Source organism: Lutra lutra, chromosome 9 (genome assembly GCF_902655055.1).
Source record: "Lutra lutra chromosome 9, mLutLut1.2, whole genome shotgun sequence".
NCBI classification, from domain to species: domain Eukaryota; kingdom Metazoa; phylum Chordata; class Mammalia; order Carnivora; family Mustelidae; genus Lutra; species Lutra lutra.
In genome coordinates, this window is record NC_062286.1 from 6,162,081 (window position 1) to 6,183,235 (window position 21,155).

At 43.6% G+C, this 21,155-nt stretch overlaps 1 protein-coding gene and 1 long non-coding RNA gene across 4 annotated transcripts in view; one reads left to right on the forward strand and one right to left on the reverse strand.

Annotated features, from left to right (window-relative positions):
- The window catches only part of MBOAT2 (membrane bound O-acyltransferase domain containing 2), a 119,930-nt gene that overhangs the window by 36,094 nt on the left and 62,681 nt on the right, over window positions 1–21,155 (reverse strand). The gene's annotated exons all lie outside the window — the stretch shown is intronic.
- On the forward strand, window positions 16,555–17,229 carry LOC125108974 (uncharacterized). Its single transcript, XR_007130063.1, has 2 exons — window positions 16,555–16,741; window positions 17,190–17,229. It is a non-coding gene; the product is annotated as an uncharacterized LOC125108974 (long non-coding RNA).

Genomic DNA, 21,155 nt, shown 5'->3' on the forward strand with positions numbered 1-21,155 from the left:
CATGACTCGGGTTCCAGCTGACACGGAACGGCCCCTACCAACGTCCTCGAGCAAAGACTGTCCGGCCGAGTCTAGCCAACACACAGAACCACGAGAAACAGTAACACGCTGTCGTGAAGCCGCTGAGTCTGGTCTGGTGGCTTGTCACGCCAAAGAGAGAGCTGAAATAGTTCCGCAGTACGCGCTCGGCGTTCTACAACTAACCGTGGTTTAAAATAAAGTATCTTGACCAGGTAGCGCTCTTTTGACAAATGCAGTTATGGTTCAGTATAAAAGGACTAGTTATGTCTTTATCATCACGATGATGAGCTAAAGGGAAAAGCAGGTATAGTCAATACAGAGAACGCCATTTAATAAAATTTAACAAATTTAACAATGTTTCCATGTAAGAATTAGAATTCTCAGCAAACTGAGAGAAAAGGACGCTTTCTTCACGCATAAAGGAAATTGTCAAAACACTCGGTACTTGGTCAGCCCTGAGACACTACTGATTCCTGGGGAAAGCATATAGAAGTGTCTGATATGGGAAAGAAGTAGAATATGTGTTAGTATCGATGAATTTAATTTTAGACTTATTTTGAAAATTCCAGTAAGATAAAGTCCACTCTTATCAAATTAATCTCTAAATTTAACATCATAACCCTAATCAAAATCCTGACAATACTTTCAGTGGGATCAGTGGGATCTGACCAGCTGGCTTTCAAGGTCTTCTGGAAAACTAAACAAACATACGATGAGGAAGACTTGCCCGATCGCAGCAGATAAAAGAACATGTCACAGTGATTTATAATGTAGTACTGTTTCATAAACAGATCAAAAGATTAACCAAACAGAGAAAAAAGCTCAAAAAGGCCTTGTTCAACTGCAAGTTTTTGTTTATTATAAAGCTAGCACATGAAATTAGTGGGAGAAGGATGAATGAGGTAAAGGAGATTAAAAATTAGCTCTCCTTTCAGAAATAAAAATAGTTTCCAGGTTCACCCTACACACACACACACAAATCCAGATTAATGTAGAAAGATAAGACAATAAAAAGTACCAAAACAATATACAGAGAAATACCCTCAAAATCTTGGCATGGGAAAATCTTCATAAGCATGACGAAAATCATAAATGCCATGAAGATAAAGTCCGACAAATATTTACTCTATAAACACTGGAAATTTCTATAGGACAGATGACAGAAAATTAAATAAGTAACAGAAATTGTTCACTAGATAGATTAATATCTTTAATTAAAAAAATCCCACAGATGAACAAGAAAAAATTTAACAAATCAAGTGAAAATGGATGAGAATGTGAACAAATAAGTAATCGAGTTAAAAAAAAATTATAAAGTCAGTCCATTTAGAAAAATAAATGAGGCGCGCCTGGCTGGCTCGGCTGGAGGAGAGGATGACTCTCGATCTCAGGGTCCTGAGTTTGAGCCCCAAGTTGGGCATAGCGATTACAAAAAAAAAATAAATTAAAAAAATAAATAAATGAGATTCAAAATAAGGAATGATCAGGAAATCATAATAATCACTCAGAAATGCATATCAGAATTAGGGGGACCCAGGGTACCTGGTTGGCTCTGTTCATTAATCAACTGCCTTTGGCTCAGGTCATGATCCTAGAGTTCTAGGATGGAGTCCTGCATTGGGTCCCTGCTCAGTGGGGAGTCTGACTCCTCCCCTCTCATGCTTTCTCTCAATTAAATAAAATCTTAAAAAAAAAAAAAAAAAAGAATTAGGGGCACCTGGGGGACTTGGTCAGTTGAGCATCCAACTCATGGTTTCAGCTCAGGTCATTACCTCAGGGTCATGAGACTGAGCCTTGCGTCAAGCTTCACGCTGGGTGTGGAGCCTGCTTGGGAGTCTCTCTCTCCCTCTGCCCCTTCCCCACCCACATTCTCTCACCTGGTCAAGTGCTCTAAATAGAATAGAATAGAACTGAACAGAATGATAATACTTGCCCAGTATCACTGGCAAAAGCTTAAAAACAGGCACTATCCAGTTTGGGTAGGGAAAACAGGCATTCTCAAACTCGTCCTTCCCCCGATCCCTGGAAACAGCCCCTTTTTTGTTTTTGATGAGTGATTTTGCAGTATACATCACAATTTGTACAGATTCTTTGAGCTGCCAATTTCACACTGTGGAGTCTATTTTAAAAAACAAAATTACTGGGGCACCTGGGTGGCTCAGTGGGTTAAAGCCTCTGCCTTCGGCTCAGGTCATGGTCTCAGGGTCCTGGGATTGAGCCCCGCATCGGGCTCTCTGCTCAGCAGGGAGTCTGCTTCTCCCCTCCCCAATCTCTCCGCCTGCCTCTCTGCCTACTTGTGATCTGTCTGTCAAATAAATAAAATCTTTTTAAAAATTACTTATATATCTTTTCAAGGAGGATCTACATATAGATACTCACTAAAGCACTAATGATATGCAGAGAACCAAATACATGTCTCCAATACAATATTGTTAAAATAAATGGAAATAATAAAATAAACAGAAAGCCCCGCTATGGAATTCAGTAATAGTGAGTAAGGAGACATCCATATATGTACACATACAATAAAGGTCAGTGAAGCAGAAAAAGTGAACTAAAGAATAATCCTGTTTTAGGTACTAAAAGCCCCTACACACATTTGTGTGTACATAAAGACATGCTGGTATATCATTGAAGAAGAAGTTCTAGAACACAACTGTAGTAGACACAACTGTGTGGCAGAACACAACTGTAGAGTGTAGGTGACTCACTCCATGTGCATTTCTGTCTCCATTGCCCCTGCTTTCCTCTACTCTAGAGGCCACAAGGCTAAATGTTCAATGTCCAGCCTCTTGCAGCTAGAGCGGCATGATACACAGATCTTTCTTTTTTTTAAGATTTAATCTATTTATTTGACAGAAAGAGAGAGAGCACACAAGCAGGGAGAGCAGCAGGCAGAGGGAGGGGGAGAAGCAGACTCCCTGATGAGCAGGGAGCCTGATGTGGGACTCCATCCCAGGACCCCGGGATCATGACCTGAGCCGAAGGTAGAGGCTTAACCCACTGAGCCACCCAGGCACGCCCATGATACACAGATCTTGTCTGTGATGTGTATTCTGCTGACGTTCCTGGAAAAGACTGAGATCTGTGCTGTCCAACATGGTCTCCACTGGAAAGAGTGTTCTAGATCTGGTTCACACGAGCTCTTGAAAGCTGTTAGTTTAAGAATTTTTGTCAACTGGTATTTAAACACAGCCATTATTATAAACTAAATAAACAGTATTACAAAGGCATTAAATATTCAAAACATATCACGTCTCAATTCCTTCCTTCTTATCATCCTCAATTCTATTCGCATGTCCTGCACCTGCATGATGGAAATATCCAGAACAGTGCTACTGAGCATTTCTTCCCAACCCCATTGAGGGACTTCAAGTGAGTCACTTCAAGGCTACAGGGGCAGAAGCATTTACACTATAAAAACGCGCAAACCTATAAACCTTCGCAATCGTTTAAACCAAGATCAGCAAACTAAAGGCTGTAGACCTAGCCGCGCTCACTGCCTGGTTTCGTAAATGACATTTTCCTTGGCCACACTCATGTCCGTTTGTGTACGTGTGTCCACGGCAGCATTGCTGAATGGCTGCAACAGCTGTAATGACCCTCGAGGCCTAAAATATTCATGGGAAATTTGACGGATCTGAATTATAGTTAAAATGCTGAACAAAAAGGATGGGGGGAAAATGGTGAAGAAAATGCTAGTAAAGCACATTCAACTTTTAAAAGGGCGTCATGACTACAGCCATTGTATTGTGAACAAGAAAGAAAGAGGAAATAGTCTCCCATTATGCAAAAGCTATTACTGAGGCAGCAAAGAAGTCGCTCATACGTGGACAGACGAGTGGAGTTCTGACATACATCCTCCTCGTCCGATTTTCACCGTATTCACTCACATACACAGAAATGACAACCGACATCCATATTAACTGCCTTTGTCGCCCACGACATAAGCAGCGTCCTCACTGAACCGGACAGCAACCAAGTATTTCTGTATAGTCCGATCTTGCCGCACCGGCGTTGAGCAGCTGAGAGCTCGGCGGGAGTCAGCGGAAGCGCCCTGCCAGAATCAAGCGGCCCCGTGGAATTTACAACGAGGACTGCTGTATACTTTATTATGACTTGTAAATCATGAACGATCTATCCGCTGTATTAGTAAAATGTGTAGCAAGTTTGTGTATGTGAACTTACGCATCTCGTTTCCCCAGAAAGCCCGGTAGTTACTAACACTCGGCGGCGCACCGCGGCCGGGCTGCAGGTGCTCATGGGGCACCTGGCCTGGGGCTAGTCCACGTGGAGACGGCTACAGCTGCACGATCCGCTCTGCTTTTTGAAGGCTTCACAAAGAATTTAAGATCTCTCTTTAAGAATTTTTATACTGGGGCGCCTGGGTGGCTCAGTGGGTTAAGCCGCTGCCTTCAGCTCAGGTCATGATCCCGGAGTCCTGGGATCGAGCCCCACATCGGGCTCTCTGCTCAGCAGGGAGCCTGCTTCCTCCTCTCTCTCTGCCTGCCTCTCTGCCTGCTTGTGATCTCTCTGTCAAATAAATGAATAAAATCTTTAAAAAAAAAAAAAAAAAAAAAAAAAAAAAAGAATTTTTATACTGACTATACTTTGAAATGATACTATTTTGGCTGTATTGGATAAAATAAAATGTATTCTTTTTTCCTTTTGAAACTGCGAGTGTTGGAAAATGGCGAATTACATCTGTGGCTCACAATGTATTTCTAATGTATGGTGCTGGATAGTTTTCCTGAAAACAAAAAAGGGAAGAGACAGCTGGTGTGGCTTTTCACACTTTTGAATTCTTTCTGCCCAGAAAGCAGATCTAGTGCTCGTTGGAGCAACCATCTTGTCACCATGGGTGGCAAACAGGCTCGGAGAGCACCATGGAGCAAGAGAAGAACCCCGATTCTTTAATGACCCAATGAGCTGTTGCTTCGGCTCTGAACAACCTAATCCAGCAAGAATCCCAGGTGGTGAACCGCAACCCCCCCATCTGCAACTGAAATGCATTCCGATCTGATGGCAAAGCACATTAAATTTCCGTTGTTTTCTTTTAAGTGAGATCGCAGGGCAAGGTGATGGGACACACCTTTGACTTTTCCCTCTGCTGATGAGCGGAGGACAGCAGACGGATGAGCCAGCACGCATGTGCCTGGTCTGATCATAAGGGCCACGCTCAACGTCTGATTTTCACAGAGTGCCTTCAAACAGAAAAATACACGTGCAAATAAACTCCAGACAGAACAGAAATAGATGTAAAGAATGGCCCTGTCACTTTTTATTCTTCCTACCTGTGACAATACAAAAGTTACTTTAAAAAGGCGACACCCAGGGATCCTGACGACTCTAACTCAATCAACCATGATCTTGACCCTCTTGCAACTGCCTGGGTTATGGGTAGGCATAAAACTTGGGTCTGGTCTATAAAACCTGACACAGAGCTTCCGGAAAGGCTTTGCTCCTTCTTGGAGTACGACCTTGCCTACTGGCATGTCTGTAAGCGTGGCAGCCACTTTTAGCTTATGAAAGGAGTTAGCCTATGGACAAAGCCAACATGCTAGGATGGCAAAATGGAAAAGTTAAGTAAGCTTCCTGATGCCCTCATTAAGACTGAGTTGCTGACTTAGCCAACACAAACTGCCTTGCCTCATGACTTCTTGCTTTGAGACGTGAATCTTTCTATACTGTTCACACCGCTGTGCCACCGCAGGCTGGGATTTCTGCTCTCTGCAGCCAAAAGCATCCTGACATAATTATTACTTATAACAATATTAAAGCAACAGCATCGGACGGGTTCCCGAACAGAACATTTTCTTGTTTGTTAAATATAAATTTTCAATTACTGCCTCATTTCAAAAAGAGAAATCACATCTAAAATATTTATTCATTTACGTATCAGCTACAGAGTGGAAACGGTTTGGGAAAAAAACAGGAGAGTTCAGGGACCATGGGATTAATGAACCAGAAGTGCTGAGGGAAGAAAATGAAAAAGAATTCTTCCCGAATGAGGAAAACAGGTAACATCACCAAAAGGTTCAAAATCCTAGTGGGAGCAAAGACAAAATCGAACAAATGAGTAATTGTTTTAACATTAACATCTATTAAACTTCACCATCAAATTAAACTGTTAACGAAATGAAATTGAACTGCTGGTTTTCCAAGGCGCAAGATCTGGCATGACCTCAGCAGAAACACAGCTCCAGAAAAGGCTTACACCTCCATGTTCTAACTCCTCATCTTCTCATTTTGCCTTTCCCTCTGTGTAGCTTTTCCCAGACTCTGCTTGCTTATACTTAGGTCCTGAAATCAGGTACTTACACTTAGTTGTGAAACCTTGAAATTTTGCTCTTCTCTTTCAAACACACTGTTGGCTAATCTGTAGGCTTTGCATTTCTATATAGTATTTGAAACAACTCTAAAAATACATGGAACACTATAAAACAAAAAGCATATAAGCAAACAGGGTCTTAGGGAAGTATATACAGAGAGTTGGAAAGGCAAAATAAGGAGAAAGTCAAGTCAGTATTCTGATGTGAAAGTCTTGTGCAAAGTTAGTCACGTGGACCAAAGAGCAGAAATAAAGCCACACAGAGAGATGAGTTGCAATCTAAGACAGAAAAGATGATATTTGCAATTAACACTTCTGGGACAAATGGATATACGTATGGGAAAAAATTGATTTCAACCTTTAACTCATAACATACACAAAAATTAGCTCAGAATGGATCAGTGATCTAAGCCTAAACAATAAAATGTTTCTAAACATTTTAAGTGAAATCGAGGACTCCGATGTTTCTCCCAAGCCCGCAGGAACCGCCATTAAAACACTACCCGAAAAAGTTGAAAAGACGGTTTCAAATCACAGAAATGTGAATAAGCCAGCAGGTGGGATTAACGTTGCTGAGGCGTTGATCAAAAAAGAATTAAAAGAAGAACTAAAGTGCGCGGATGTGGATGATGACGACTGGGACCTGTCATCCTCAGAGGAGGAAGGATCTCTGGGCAAGAAAACCGGGAGAGAACAGAAGGAACCTCTCCTTGTGAAGAATGAGGCAAATTCAACTCCAGTGCCAAGTGCCTGGGGCACATCTAATCTGAAGGGGCCACATGCAGAAGGACTTCAAGACGAATCCAGTACCCTGAAAAGCAGCTTAGTGACGGTGAATGACTGGAGCGACTCTTCAGATGTGTAACCACCGCCTCAGGGGGATCAAGGTGAAGACACCGGCAGGTTTCCAGCGACCTGCCCACAAGACCCCCCCTACCCCCCGCTCCTGCCTTACAGTATTTCCACAAGGACACGGAAGCTGATTCCAAGAACAAGGATCTCTTTAACAGCACCTAATTCAGTATCAGAAAACAAAAATTGTCAACAGTATTTTGAAGCATATAGAGGTGTTTGACTTCTGCTGCTTAAAATTAATATGTCATTTGAAGTCATAAAAAGTTTTTTCTTCAGAACGGTAAAAAAAAAAAAAAAAAGAAAATGTTCATGATCTTAGGGCAGATGAAGTTTTCTTAGAAAAGACACAAAAATTCTACAAAATAAAAAACTGGTAAGCTGACTTCATCAAAATTTCAAAATTCTGTTCCTCAAAAATCACCCCTAGGGCACACTTATCATGATGAGCACTGAGTCACTATACTGTCCACCCTCAGATTCACGTAACACACATGCGAACTATACTGGAATGAAAATTAAAAACTTAATTTAAAAAATCACCACTAAGGAAATGAAAAGGCAAGTCACAGACCAGGAGAAAACACTCATAGTTCATAAAACTGACAAAAGACATACTGAAATATAAAAATCTGAATGTGAATGAACTGTAAAACAAGAAAGTTCAAGTCAGAAGACTTGAACAGACATGTACCAAAAGAAGGTGTCCGATTGGTCAATTAGCTCAAGAAAAAAATGCTTGCCATCATTCATCATGAGAAATCTAAATTAAAATCATAGACACCACTAAACACCCACTAGAATGACAACAACTGAAAAGTATGATAAAATCAAGTGTGGGGCTGGGACTATAAAGCAACAGGTGTCCTCAATATTCACCAGGGGGAATGAAAATTCATATCATCACTTTGGAAAAGTTTGGCAGTTTCTCATACAATTAAATATACTTTCACCCTATGTCCCCAAAATTCTTTTGCTGTACACATGCAGGAGAAATGAAAACATCTATCCAGGGTGCCTGGGTGGCTCAGTTGGTTGAGCGACTGCCTTCCGCTCAGGTCATGATCCTGGACTTCCGGGATCGAGTCCTGCATCGGGCCCCCTGCTCCATGGGGAGTCTGCTTCTCCCTCTGACCTTCTCCTCTCTCATGCTCTCTCTCACTCATTCTCTCTCAAATAAATAAATAAAATCTTTAAAAAAAAAAAAAAAGAAAACATCTATCCATCAAAGACTTGTACAAAAGACTTGTATAAAAATATTTTAGAAGTTTTACTCATAATAGCCCCAATTCTGAAACAATCGAAAAGTCCATTAATAAACAGGTAAAAGGATACATAAATTATGGTGGTTTTCTGGGAAAACCACCCAGCAGCAAAGGAACAGTCTGTTGATAAACACGACATGGACGAATTTTAAAACATTAAGCTGAGTTTTTAAAAAAATGGGGGGGGGCAAACACAAAAGATGACATACTGTAGAGTTCCATTTATACAGAATTCTAAAACAGGCAAAACTAATCTCTAGTGACAGAAAGCAGATCATTGGCTGCTGGAAACAGAGCCAGACTGATTACACAGGGAAAGGAAGGAACTTCAGGGCATGAGTAAAAATGTTCTCTATCTTGATCTGCATAGTGGTTACACGGTTTATGCATTTGTCCCATGTTAATTACACTGGAATTGAACTGAACTGGTGGTTTATTTTGTTTTAGGTAAATTATACCTAAAGTTGATTAAACTTATTTTGGAAACAAACACATTGTATACGGTCTCCTTTGTGTATTTCTCCTCATCCTGAGGCCCCGGGTTTGGTTTTCTTCTCCAGTGACACTGATTTCCACGAGATGTCTCCCCACCACGTGATTTCACATATGTCTGATACTGAGTTTCCAGGATCTCAAGCTCCAGCCTAGTTACGCCTACTAATTAACCAAACTCAAACAACCAGCAAGCTACTTAACATCACTAGGTGTTGCCTAGCTAGTAAGCATCTGGAACTTGACATGTTCCAAGCAGAAGTCCTGATCCCACCAAAACTGCTTTCTCCGTGGTCTTCTCCATCCTGGTAAACAGCTCCATCTCTCATGCCCTTGCTTAGCCCAAACACACTTAAGTCACTTTGGATGTATCTTTGTGATTCCCATCTCCACAGCCCAGCTCTCCCATTCCATCTTCACTCAAAGCACCCATCACACGTGCGCACAGGCAGATCACAGAAATTCCAGGGATCGGGGGAAGGACAAGCTTGTCACCATCAGTGTTGTCTCTAGTCGGTCATGATTTTCCACCGGTGCTATTTTCGCATTGATTAATTTGGTGAGCTAGGGCTCCATGTCACTTTAAGATCCGTTTGTTCTTGTATAAACTGTTTGCTGCTAAACCATCCCTGATCTAGTCGGTTCCTCCCCCTCCCCCCCGCCCCCGTCTCCTTGGCACTGCACGGCTGGAAACGCAATGCTGACAGAAGCAAACTCAGGTTAAAACTGCCAGTGGCTCACAAAAGCCTTTAAGTCAAGGATCAAGTTTTATTCAAACTGTTATCTCCAAACCTGACCTCTGCTGGTGTCATATGATCCTGAAGCCCATAGGTTATTGGGCAATTTTGAAGAGAGACTCCACTCAGTTTAAACAGACACCTGACACCTGTAAGAAAGTAATTCTCCAAGCCCATGGATCAAATCCATTTCTCTCAAAATTGACCCCCAAATTTCTAGCCACAATTAACACATTTCCACTTACAGAAAATACCATTTCAAATTAAATAACTACAGTTCACCCAATCTAGCTAGCCTTTTTATTTTTTATCTCAGCAATAAACATAAGCTGAGAACTAAAAATTAAATATTGGTGGGATGCATTAGATTTAACTCTAAAGATGGCACTAATGGGAAATGCAGACTGAAAAGTACTCAGTAAATAATTTATAGGAGCAGAGACTTGGAAAGATCACTGCTTAAAAATTATTCACATTTTCTATTTAAAAACATTATGATTAACTGAGTCTGTTTTCATGTGGTGGTTTTTCTGTGGAAGGAGACATGCAGAATTATTTTTCTATGCAACAGTTTCTGAAAGTCAAGTCAACATCCCGAAGGGGGCTCACCTCTTCCTTCATCCCTATTTATAAGAACGTCATATGTGCACAGAGTTTCTGAGTTTAAGGGAACGACATGCTCGTCGCAATGGAGCTGTGTGCAGGCCCAAAGAGCCGCTCTCCCGGAAGGATCCCTGGATGGGCAGGACAGGCAGGCCCCTCAGCAGCACCATCCTCTGTGTACACCTGAGGCTGCAGCTGTCCTGACACCTCTGTCTTGGACTTGACACCTCGGACAGCTTCCTACCACTTCAGAGGAGCTTCAGGGAAACGCGTGTGTCTAATTTGTACAAACTACTGGCAGTCGCAAAATTTCGTCTTAAGACCATTATCAGAATGTCAGGTTTCTAAAATCTTTTTGATAATTTCCCATATTATCTATTCTAATAATCCAGCTATACACTTAAAGGACTTTTAATAAATGTGAAACTGGTCTCTCTCTCTCTTTTTTTTAACTTGCACTCAATAACACATTTTGAGATGTTTCTGCTGAAGTATTACAATTAACAGTTTAGGGACGCCTGGGTGGCTCAGGTCATGATCCCAGAGTCACGGGATCAAGTCCTGCATCAGTTGGGGGAGAGGTCCTTGCTCGGCAAGGAGCCTGCTTCTCCCTCTGCCTCTGCCACTCCCCCTGCTTGTGTTCTCTCTCTTTCTGACAAATAAATAAATAAAATCCTAAATAAATAAATAAATAACAGGGTTTTTTTTTTAAAGATTTTATTTATTTATTTGACAGACAGAGATCACAAGTAGGCAGAGAGGCAGGCAGAGAGAGAGGGAGGAAGCAGTCTCCCTGCTGAGCAGAGAGTCCGATGCGGTGCTTGATCCCAGGACCCTGAGATCATGACCTGAGCCGAAGGCAGAGGCTTAACCCACCGAGCCACCCAGATGCCCCTAAATAACAGTTTAATTTATCCTCAAATAACCTACAGGTGATCAACTACCTAGCCATGTGGTCTAAGAACCAAGTTTGAAAGCTCCTTCCACTATTACCATGTTTATAAACACACCCTCTTAAAGATACACAACAGCCATTCTTCACATTTAAAGATCACGTCTTATCTTTTCCTAGAGTTGGTTCCTGAAGACGTCATTTTGACTCAATACACTTGCCTTTCATAAAGGAACAGAAAGATACAAGTCCTCCAGTTCAAGAACCTGCCATGAAGTCAGGGATGTTGTCACAATGTCTGAGAGCCCATCGTGAGAAATAGTGCTGGGTTTTGTGGGATTAGCTGTGAACACCAGTCACTTCTGTCTTCTTTCTAAACGGGGCTCCGTTTAGAAAAGCTTTACCACACTTTGTGAAAACTGGTTTCTTAGCTGTCTACATCCTTCATGACACTGAGTTCCTTGAGGAGCTTGACGAAGAGAAGACTTTCTCTTCAGTTCTGTTGGGTGGGACATGAGCGTGTGAGTGAATGGTACTGAGAAGATGAATACGGAACACAACAGAATTAGTGTGAAAGATCCCCACAGGCCAGAAAAGGACTGGAAGGCTCCTCCCGGGATGACAATGTCTATGTAGGCCCCAAACACAGAACGAGAGTGACAGAGAAGATGGTGCTTCCCAGTTGAGTGTGTCGAGCCAAGAGTCAGTACACCACACCGTAGGCAGAAAACTGGGAGAAACAACAGAATATAAGCTTAGTCGGTAAAGTAAGGTTCCAAGTATTCTGAAAGGCATGGATTTCTTGAATGTGAGTATTTTGGGTATTCTCCTGTAGGCGTTCCAAGGTTTTTGAGCAAAGAAGTAGTAGGATGAAATAGTTATGTGGAGAATAATAAAGACTAATTGATGTACATGATGCGTTGTAGGGAAAAGGAAGTCTGGAAGTCACAGGACGGTTATGCAGCCCAAGGAAAGATGTCCCTGACTACGGGAGAGAATGTGAAAGAGAGTGCAAAGGATTTCCAAGGAAAAGTAAAAAGAACTCCAACGGTTTTGAGTTTTTTGTTATTTTGGGTATTTTGGGTTTTTTTTTTTTTTTTTAGATTTTATTTATTTACTTGACAGAGAGAGAGAGAAAAAGAGCAAGCAAGCAGAAGCAGAAAGAGGGGCAGAGGGAGAGGGAAAAGCAGGGAGCCTGATGTGGGACTCAATCCCAGGACTCTGTCATGACATGAGCTGAAGAGAGATACTTAGCAAACTGAGCCGCTCAGGTGCCCTGAACTCCAGCATTTTATAGCTTTTTCTGCCAATAGAAACGGAGAAGAAAATGGCCAAGTTTTTAAATGAGGGTGTCTCAAGAAAACACAGTAGTTGATTCCGGAGTTCAGAATGACCCAGGTTGGAATGCTGGCTTGACCTCTTCTGGCTGGGACTTGAGAAAAGTCACCCGAACAAGGCGTCCAACCTTCTCTTATTTATTGACAGTTTCCTCCTTGGAAGATTTCATCTAATTCCAAGCCTTGAAAAGCTTTCACTGCGATCACTGACTGCCCGTCTGACTGCCAGTGCTCACTGCCCTGAGCGTCTAATCAAGCCCCCCCGGCTGAGCTGGGCTGGCAGCCAGCCCGGTGCTTCTCCACCTCACACACAGCACCTGCCCAGCCTGCCACCCAAGCCTCCAGAAGCCGATTCCTCCCTTTTTGTCATGTCCCACAGCCAATCCTCTATCCAGTCCTTACTCCCGCCCCTACGGTCCACCCCGGCGTGTCCGCCTCTCTCTCCACAGTAACTTCCAGGTCCGAAGCCACCAACATGTCTGGTCTGGTTTCCCCATCCCTCTGGAAGCTTCTGCTACGCGTCCTGGAACGCCAGCCACCAACAGCTGGAGCCATAGTCTGACAAGTTACGTCCTTCTGCTCAAAATTCGCTGGTGGGTTCCCACCATACTCACAACTACAGTGTGGCCCAGCCTGCCTCTCTGAGTTCGCCTCATAGCACCGGTGACCTTGCGCACCAGGCACCTGCAAGCCTGGGCCGCTCTCGGTCTCTGACTCCACCACACACTCCCAAGAGGTGGGCGCGGGCCTCTCCCCCGGATCCTGGGCTCTCGCTCCGGTTCTGTGAACGGCTGGCTCATGCGTGTCAACTCTCCCCGACAGCACCCATGTTACTTCATGCACCTCTCTCTGAAATAACTTCGCTCTTCTGCATCTGTTGACCCGCCCCTCCACCTCCCCCCACATACCAGTAACTCCAGGGCAGCAGGCTCAGCATTGGTCTTTCTCTAGAGGTACTTGGATATTCGAGTACTTGTTGACTAGAGCCCATACTCCTGACTTTTAAATTGTGTTGTCTTAGTATTGAGTTGTAAAGGCTCTTTATATATTATGGATCAAGTCCTGAATCACATATATGTGTTGCAAATATTATCTCCCAATGGCTTGACTTTTTATTGTTTTAAAAGTGTCTTTTGAAGAGAAAAATGTTTTCATTCTGATGAAATACCATTAGTTTTTTGTGGGGGCCATTTTTTGAGGGTCATATCTAAGAAGTTTTTGCCGAACAAAGTCATAAAGTACTTACATTTTCTTCTCAAGTTTTATAGTTTTAGGTGCTGTGTTTAGGTCTATGATACATTCTGAGTGGCTTTTTGTGTATGGTGCGAGGTAAAGGTCTCCTTTTACTTTTTCACATATTCAATTGTTCCTGCACCATCTGCGGAAAAGACCGTTTTTCCCAAATGAATGGCCACAGCACTTTTGTTGAAAACGAACTGACTATAAAAAAATAAAGGTTTGTTTCCAGACTCGGTTTTGTTTCAGTGAGATATGTGCCCGTCCTTACACTATTATCACAACTTCTTTATACCATTGTATATTATACAACTTCTTTATACACATATACACTGTGGTTCTACCACAGTGGACAACTGAATTTGTTGTTCTTTTTCAAAAAAAATTTTTGTTATTCAAGGTCCTTTGTATTTTCATATACATTGTATGATCAACCTGCCAATTTCTTTTTAAAACACTTCCTGAAATTTTTGTGAGAGATTACACTAAATCTGTAGATCAGTTTGGAGAGAACTGGCATCTTAACAATATAAGCCTTCCAACCCATGAATATGAAATATCTTTCCATTTTTTTTTAAGTAAGCTCTACACCCAATGTGGGGTTTGAACTCACGACTCCATGATCAAGAGTCGCGTGCTCTTCTGACAGCACCCGCCAGGCGGCCCCATTTAATCTCCTTTAATTTCTCGCAGAGATGTCTTACAGTTTTCAAGTGCAGTTGCAGATCTCTTCTTAAATGTATTCCAAAGTATTTTATTCCTTTTGATGCTACTATGAACGGAATTGCTTTTGTGCTTTCATTTTTGGACTATTTGGAATATAAGTAATATAATTGTGTCTCCCGATCTTGTATCCCTGCAACTTTGCCAAACGCATTTATTAGCTGGGCAGTGTTCTTCAACAACTATCCCAGCACTTGCAAGATTATCTTATCCATTCTTACTTTCAAACTGTTGGTGTCTTTTCTTCTAAAGAACGTGTTGCAGATAGCATATGATTAGGTCTTTTCTTTCTTTTTTTTTTTTTTAAAAGATCCAGTCTGCCTTTTGATTCACTTTTAGTGTAATTACTGATGTGGTTAGATTCATAGCCTCCATTTTGCTATTTGATTCAGGTATGTCTTGGGTTTCTTTTGTTCCTCCTTTGCTGCCTCATTTTGTATTAATGTTTGGTAGCATACTCTTTTAATTCCTACGTTGATTTTTTTCACTATACATTTTTTAGTTATTTTTGTGATTATTCAAGGAATTACAGTATGTATCTTATCTTGATTCTGATAAAATACAGCAAGTTTGCTCCAGTACAGCTCCATTTCCTCCCTTGTCCTTTATACTACTATTGTCACATATATGGAATCTATGTATAACCCTAATAACACAGTGTTCTAATTATTGCTTCATACATCCCTTTAGATAAATTAAGAAAATATACATGTATGCCATCTTTTACATTCACTGCCCACATGTACCATTTCTGGAGCTCTTCGTTTCTTCCTGTGGATTCCAGTTACCATCTGTTACGCTACCTTTCAACTCAAACAACTTCGTTTAGAATTTCTTGTAAGGCAAGTCTTTGTGTATCCGGGAAGGTCTTTATTTCACTGCCGTTTGTGAAGGATAGCTTTGCTGGCTATAGGACTTGTGGTTGAACATTTTTTCTTTCGGCATTTAGAATACGTCATTCCACTTCCTCTGGCCTCCACTGTTTCTGGTAAGAACTGTACTGTTCCCTCGTAGACAACGAGCTGCTTTCCAGATGCGCTTGTTCTCACGGTCTTTCAACAGTGCGACTACAATGTATCTTAGTGAAGATCTGCTCGTTTCTCCTACTTGGGGCTCGCTGAGCTTCTCTGGTCAGCAGATTCATGTTTCTCATCAAGTCTGGGATACTGATGGACGTTATTTCTTCAAACGCTCTTCCTGTTTCTACTCTCCTTTGGAAGCACTGACCACGCACATGCTGGTCTGGGTGACATTGCCCTGTAAGACTTGGAAGCTGTTTGGTTTTCTTCAGTGTGTTTTACATCTCTGCTACTCACCGGCTGATATCTACTGATCTACCTCTGAGTTTAGATTCTTTCTTTGCATCACCAATCACTAGGTAGCACATCTAGTATGTTTTTCATTTCGGTTATTAGCTATTCAACTCTAGGACTTTCATTTGGTTGTGATGAATAGTTCCTGTTTCTTTAGTGCTATTCCCTATTTGTTGACTCATGGTCATCATATCTTCTTTTATTTCTTCGAACATATTTATAACAGCTGCCCTGAAGTCTCTGGTAAATTCCACATCTGGATCTATGCAGAGGCAGTTTCAGCTGACTGCCTTTTCCGCATTTGTCCAAGTTTTTTGTTTAAATCTGGACGTACTGAATAATAAAAGGTAACTCAATTTTGATTGTTTTTTTTTTTTTCCTTGAACATTGTTGTGCTGTTTTAGTTTTTTAGCTCAGACTTAATCTGCTCACACTTTCTCACCCATGGTATGTAGCAGCTGAGATCTTTGCTCAGTTTTTTAAACACTTGGGTTTTATTTTTCAGTCTCACTCTAGGGGTCACCCGCATCTGCAGAGCTCAGTGGTCCAAGCTTATGTTCAAATACTGTCGCCCAGTAAGGCCTGCCTGTATTATCTACATGTGGGTTAGAGAACTCGTTCACACTCCGGCACCTGTTAGGTCTGTCCCAGCCTGTACTCTCCCCCAGGCCCTCTCAGACCTCCCCTGTGCCTGGATGCAGTCTCCAGGCAGCCAGGGTTGCCCGTTATGGCTCTCTTTCTCCCAGTATCTCCCGATTCGGTGTATGGCCCACATCTGCAGGACAGCAGGGCTGAATGCCTTCTCTGTTAGCCCCTGCACGAGTCTTCTGTCCTCCAAACCAAGTCAGCTGTTTCTGGTATCAAAGCTGCTGTATCCATGGCCAGACCTGCACTCACAGGATTCCTCTGCCAACGAGTGAGGAGTGGAGGTATCCTCAGGTAAGAACACCACAGGTTCCCACTCTTCTTTTTCCTCTTCTCTGTCCTCTGTAAGGTGGAGTGACCACCTCAGCAGGATCCCCACTTTAAGGTTTCTCCCTGCATACAGAATCTGGGGTTTGGTGACCAGAACACACTCTTGATTCCTTCCGAGAGACTGGCAGGTAATCTTATGTTCCTTCAGAAAACGCCACTGTCCCTGGGAAGTCCGGGCTTGCTCAGTGATCTACCCTACCTTTCTGACCAGGTATCCTCTCAGCCGGAACAAAGAGATCGCAGTGAGTTACAAATATAATAAAAGCCATGAGAGAGTTCATGTGTTCTTTTATGAAACCTCGTTCACAGAAAAAATGGAAAAGAGCTTAGCTGTATTCACCACACCAGACACAAACAGTGACACTGACAGATGAAGTTACTCCATTCTTTCCTGTTCTCGCTTTGTTTACAGATGCCTGAAAGGAACCAAACCGCCCGCTATTGTTCAGCTTTAAAAAAAAAATCCAACTTTTGCTTCCACACCTGGTTCAATAATATAATGAAGTCACATAATTGTTCTCAAAGTTGACTCAAATGTACAAATAAAATTCAGTTTTAGCTGTTGGCATTAAACAAGATTATTTAATCTTTAAAAATATAGACTTTTATAGTTTACATCAACTTTTAAAACCTTCGAATTCTAGTTCAAAATATCATCTGATTAGTAGTCCCCCACCTCAGCCTCTCCCAGTAAGTCAATCAATTTGCATAAACTTAAAGCTTTTAATAACATCAAGAACTACATCTGGCAATGTAATGACAGAATCTTGGGAGCAAGTGGGAAAGACAATTATCCACAAAAAAACACATCCTGATTTCAGCCTGTTCTCATTGCTACTAAAACCAGGACTCTGAAAAAAAGAATGTTTGGAAAAGGCTTCACAACACCCCTACCAGTCCCCAATTCAAAGGTCTTGGGCCCCTACCAAGCAGAAGATTAGGAACCTGTCCCTCCCCATCCCTCAGGGGCTGCATTTTAATACAGGGCCCTGACCTCCCTCCCCACCCACAGAGAAGACCACTCCTCTTTCTTTCTTTCTCTCTTTTTTTAAGATTTTATTTATTCAGCAGAGAGGAAGAGAGACAGCAAGAGAGGGAACACAAGCAGGGGGAGTGGGAATGGGAGAGGGAGAAGCAGTCTTCCTGCAAGCAGGGAGCCCAATGCGGGGCTCGATCCCAAGACCCTGGGATCACGACCTGAGCCAAAGGCAGACACTTAACAAATGAGCCACCCAGGCACCCCTCATCTTTCTTCTCTTAAACTTCAGAGTGAAAAAATTTATAGAAGGAAACCTGGTGGGGGGAGGGAAGTGTTCAATTAATTCTTCAAAGTTCTTAAAAGCAAAAGAAAGACTGTCAATTACAATTTTCCAGATCCATATTTTGTCTCATAATACCAAAGATCTAAGAAGTGGGAATAGGAAGAAGACACCCCCAGAGCTGAGCAAAAGCTGAGCCGGTCAGGGCTTCTCAGAAATTGGGACCTGTAAGAAAAGGAACATACTTCAGTCCACCGTCAGCTGTAGGTCTGGGGAAACGGTCGGCTCCCGACCTTCGGCAGTGTTCAGATACACATTGCAATCACTAATGCTATCCGGCTAGATTCTGAAGACACAAAATCGAAACCAGCTTAGTCCCTGTCCTCTCAGGTTCCAAGTCCAGCAAGGGAGGCGAGCACGTACCGGGTGATGCATGCGGGGCCCCCCAGCCCGCACCATCCAGCGGTTCTGCGGACTATATCTCGCTGAATCTCAAACTCATATACTTCCACACTTCAGCACGTCTGAAATCAAGAACGCTCCCCCAACTGATGGCAAGTAACCCTCGACAGGGGTAGGTGAAATAACGGCACATCTCACACGCCCTGGCGTCTTATGTCTAATGAAACCCAGGACACCTCATCCTCACTACAGTCCTATGAGGTAGGAATTATTATTAATCCTAACGTACAAATGAGGAAACTGAGGCTAGAGAGGTTCAGTGACTCAGGGGCACCTGGGTGGTACAGCTGGTTCAGTGGCAGAGACTCTCGATTTCAGCTCAGGTCATGATGTCAGGATCCTGGGATCGAGGCCCATGCTGGGCTCCCTGCTCAGTGGGGAGTCTGCTCGATAGAATCCCCCTCTTCCCCTTCCCCATCTTGGGCTCAAGCTCTCTGAAATAAATAAGTCTTTAAAAAAAAAAAAAAAAAAAAAAGACAGAGAGAGAGAGAGAAGCTAAGTAACTCATTGTGACCAAGCTACCAAGCAGGTGCATGGGACAGGGCAGTGTGGCTCTCTAGCCGGGGTCTCAGCCACAGCGCGGCCCCGCCTGCGACCAGATGTGTCCAGCACACCACAACATGTGCCATACAGGGGCCGTGCAAGGTGAGGGTGACCGCTGATAGCAGCAAGGCTGGAAGGGGAAGGGCTCCAGACCAGAGGTCACACCCTGTGGGACCAGCAGGAATGCATGCCGGGGTAGGGGGCTCCCGGCAAACACAAAGGCACCAAACGTGAAACAGCAGAGTGTGTGTTCAGGACGACAAACGGCCCATTATGACTGGGCCCGTCGGAGCCGAGGAGCAAGAGCTGTAACCAAGAGAGGAAAGGAAGGCAAGGCAAAGGCACAAAGGCACTGCCAAGCTCCCGAGCCAAGGGAGCCGGGCACGGTCCAAGCAGAAGAGCCATAGTCAGGCAGACATTTTAAAAGATGGTTGGGGCAGCAGAGCGGAGGCCAGACAAGGGGACAGGGAGGCCGGGCGGCCGGCAGACTCCCGTGCGTGTCCAGGTGCCCCACTGCCGAGCAGCAGCAGACGGGAGACGTGGGCGGGGGCGGAGAAGAGCAGCAGCTAACGAGGGCTCACTACATGGCAGGTGCTGTTTTAAAGGCCTTACAGATGTCTGAACTTCAAAACAACCCAAGAGGAAACTGAAGCACCAGGAGTCCCTAGTGACGGCTAGACATGGAGGGGACCTGGGAGCAGTGAGGATTCGTTCCTGCGCCTGCCTCGGCTGCTCAGCTGGAGGACAATGCAGAGAGAGCATCAGTGAGGACAGAGTGCAGAGGCCCCAGATGTGTTTGGTTCTAGCACATGGGCCGGGTGTGGAAAGGAACAGGACGGGGGGATGGCACTCTTCCCTGTCTGGGAAGGACTACCTGCAGACAGCCGGCTCACATCCCCTCCTTGCTGGGGTCGGTCCCCTCTGCTTCCTCCCTTCTGCTACTCCTTCCACCACCTTACCCTGCGTCTCCAAGGATGATCTCCAAGGAGTATCTTCTTCTCTACCCCATAACTTCAAATTATGAGCTTACACTGTCTGCCAGGTGTGAGAACGAAGAGATAAGGTGAATGGACTTAAAGGTCACTGAAATTTAGAGTCATCTTTGAGAAGAATGGGAAACAAAAATGAAAAACCTCCATTAGAGTAACTTGCAAGGACACAAAGCCTTAGGTGAAATAAAAAATCAAGTGTCTGTAGTCACCCCGTGTGGCTCTGTCTCAAACACGTGGCTGTCCGAGGACACTGAAGACCTGTGTCCAGCCCAGACTGGACGTTTGGCTGGTGGTGTGTGGCATGATGAAGAGGCTGTGAGAAAGGTGGAAATACACAGAAAGTGAGGTCAGGAAGACATGACGTGGATCCACGAGCATCCGCGACCCGTCGTGGATGGAGCCCGGGGGAGCAAGGGAGCAGACAAGCACAGGGACAGAAGGCTGTGCTCCCTGAAGGCTCCAGAGCTTAAGAGATTTCAGAAGCAGAGCGGCACCAGGCACGTGGACAGCGAGAGCACAACACAAAGGACGCTGGCGAGGTGCTCAGAAGGCTTCGAGGACAGAGGCTGGGTGAGCGCTGCACGGAAGCCCTGCGGGGGGCACGGGGGCATGCTAACGCGGCTGCTCTCACAGTTTTTGGTCTCAGGATCCTATACCCACTTAAAAATTATTGAGGAAACCAGAGAAGCGTCACCCACATAAACAAGAGCCACGGGTCTGTACCACACTAGAATAAAACTGAGGATTTTAAAAATATGTAATTCCAAAATAATGATAAACCTAGTACATACCAATATAAACCACACTTTGAGGAAAAATATATTTTCTAAGTATTTTTTTTAAAAGACTAATGAGAAGGGTGGCAATGTTTTACACCTAGGTAAGTCTCCGTAACATCTGACTCAACAGAAGACAGCTGAACTCGCAAAGGCTCCACACCGTATCACCAGCACACAGCCTCTGGAGAAAGGCCCGTTGTCTTCCCGTAAGAGAATGAAAATGAAAAAGGCAAATAATGTCTAAACGTCATTATGGAAATAGTTTCGACCTTTCCACCTCCTAGAAGGATCTCGGGGACCCCCAGAAGTCTCTGGAGCGCACTCTGCAAACTATGATCTAGAG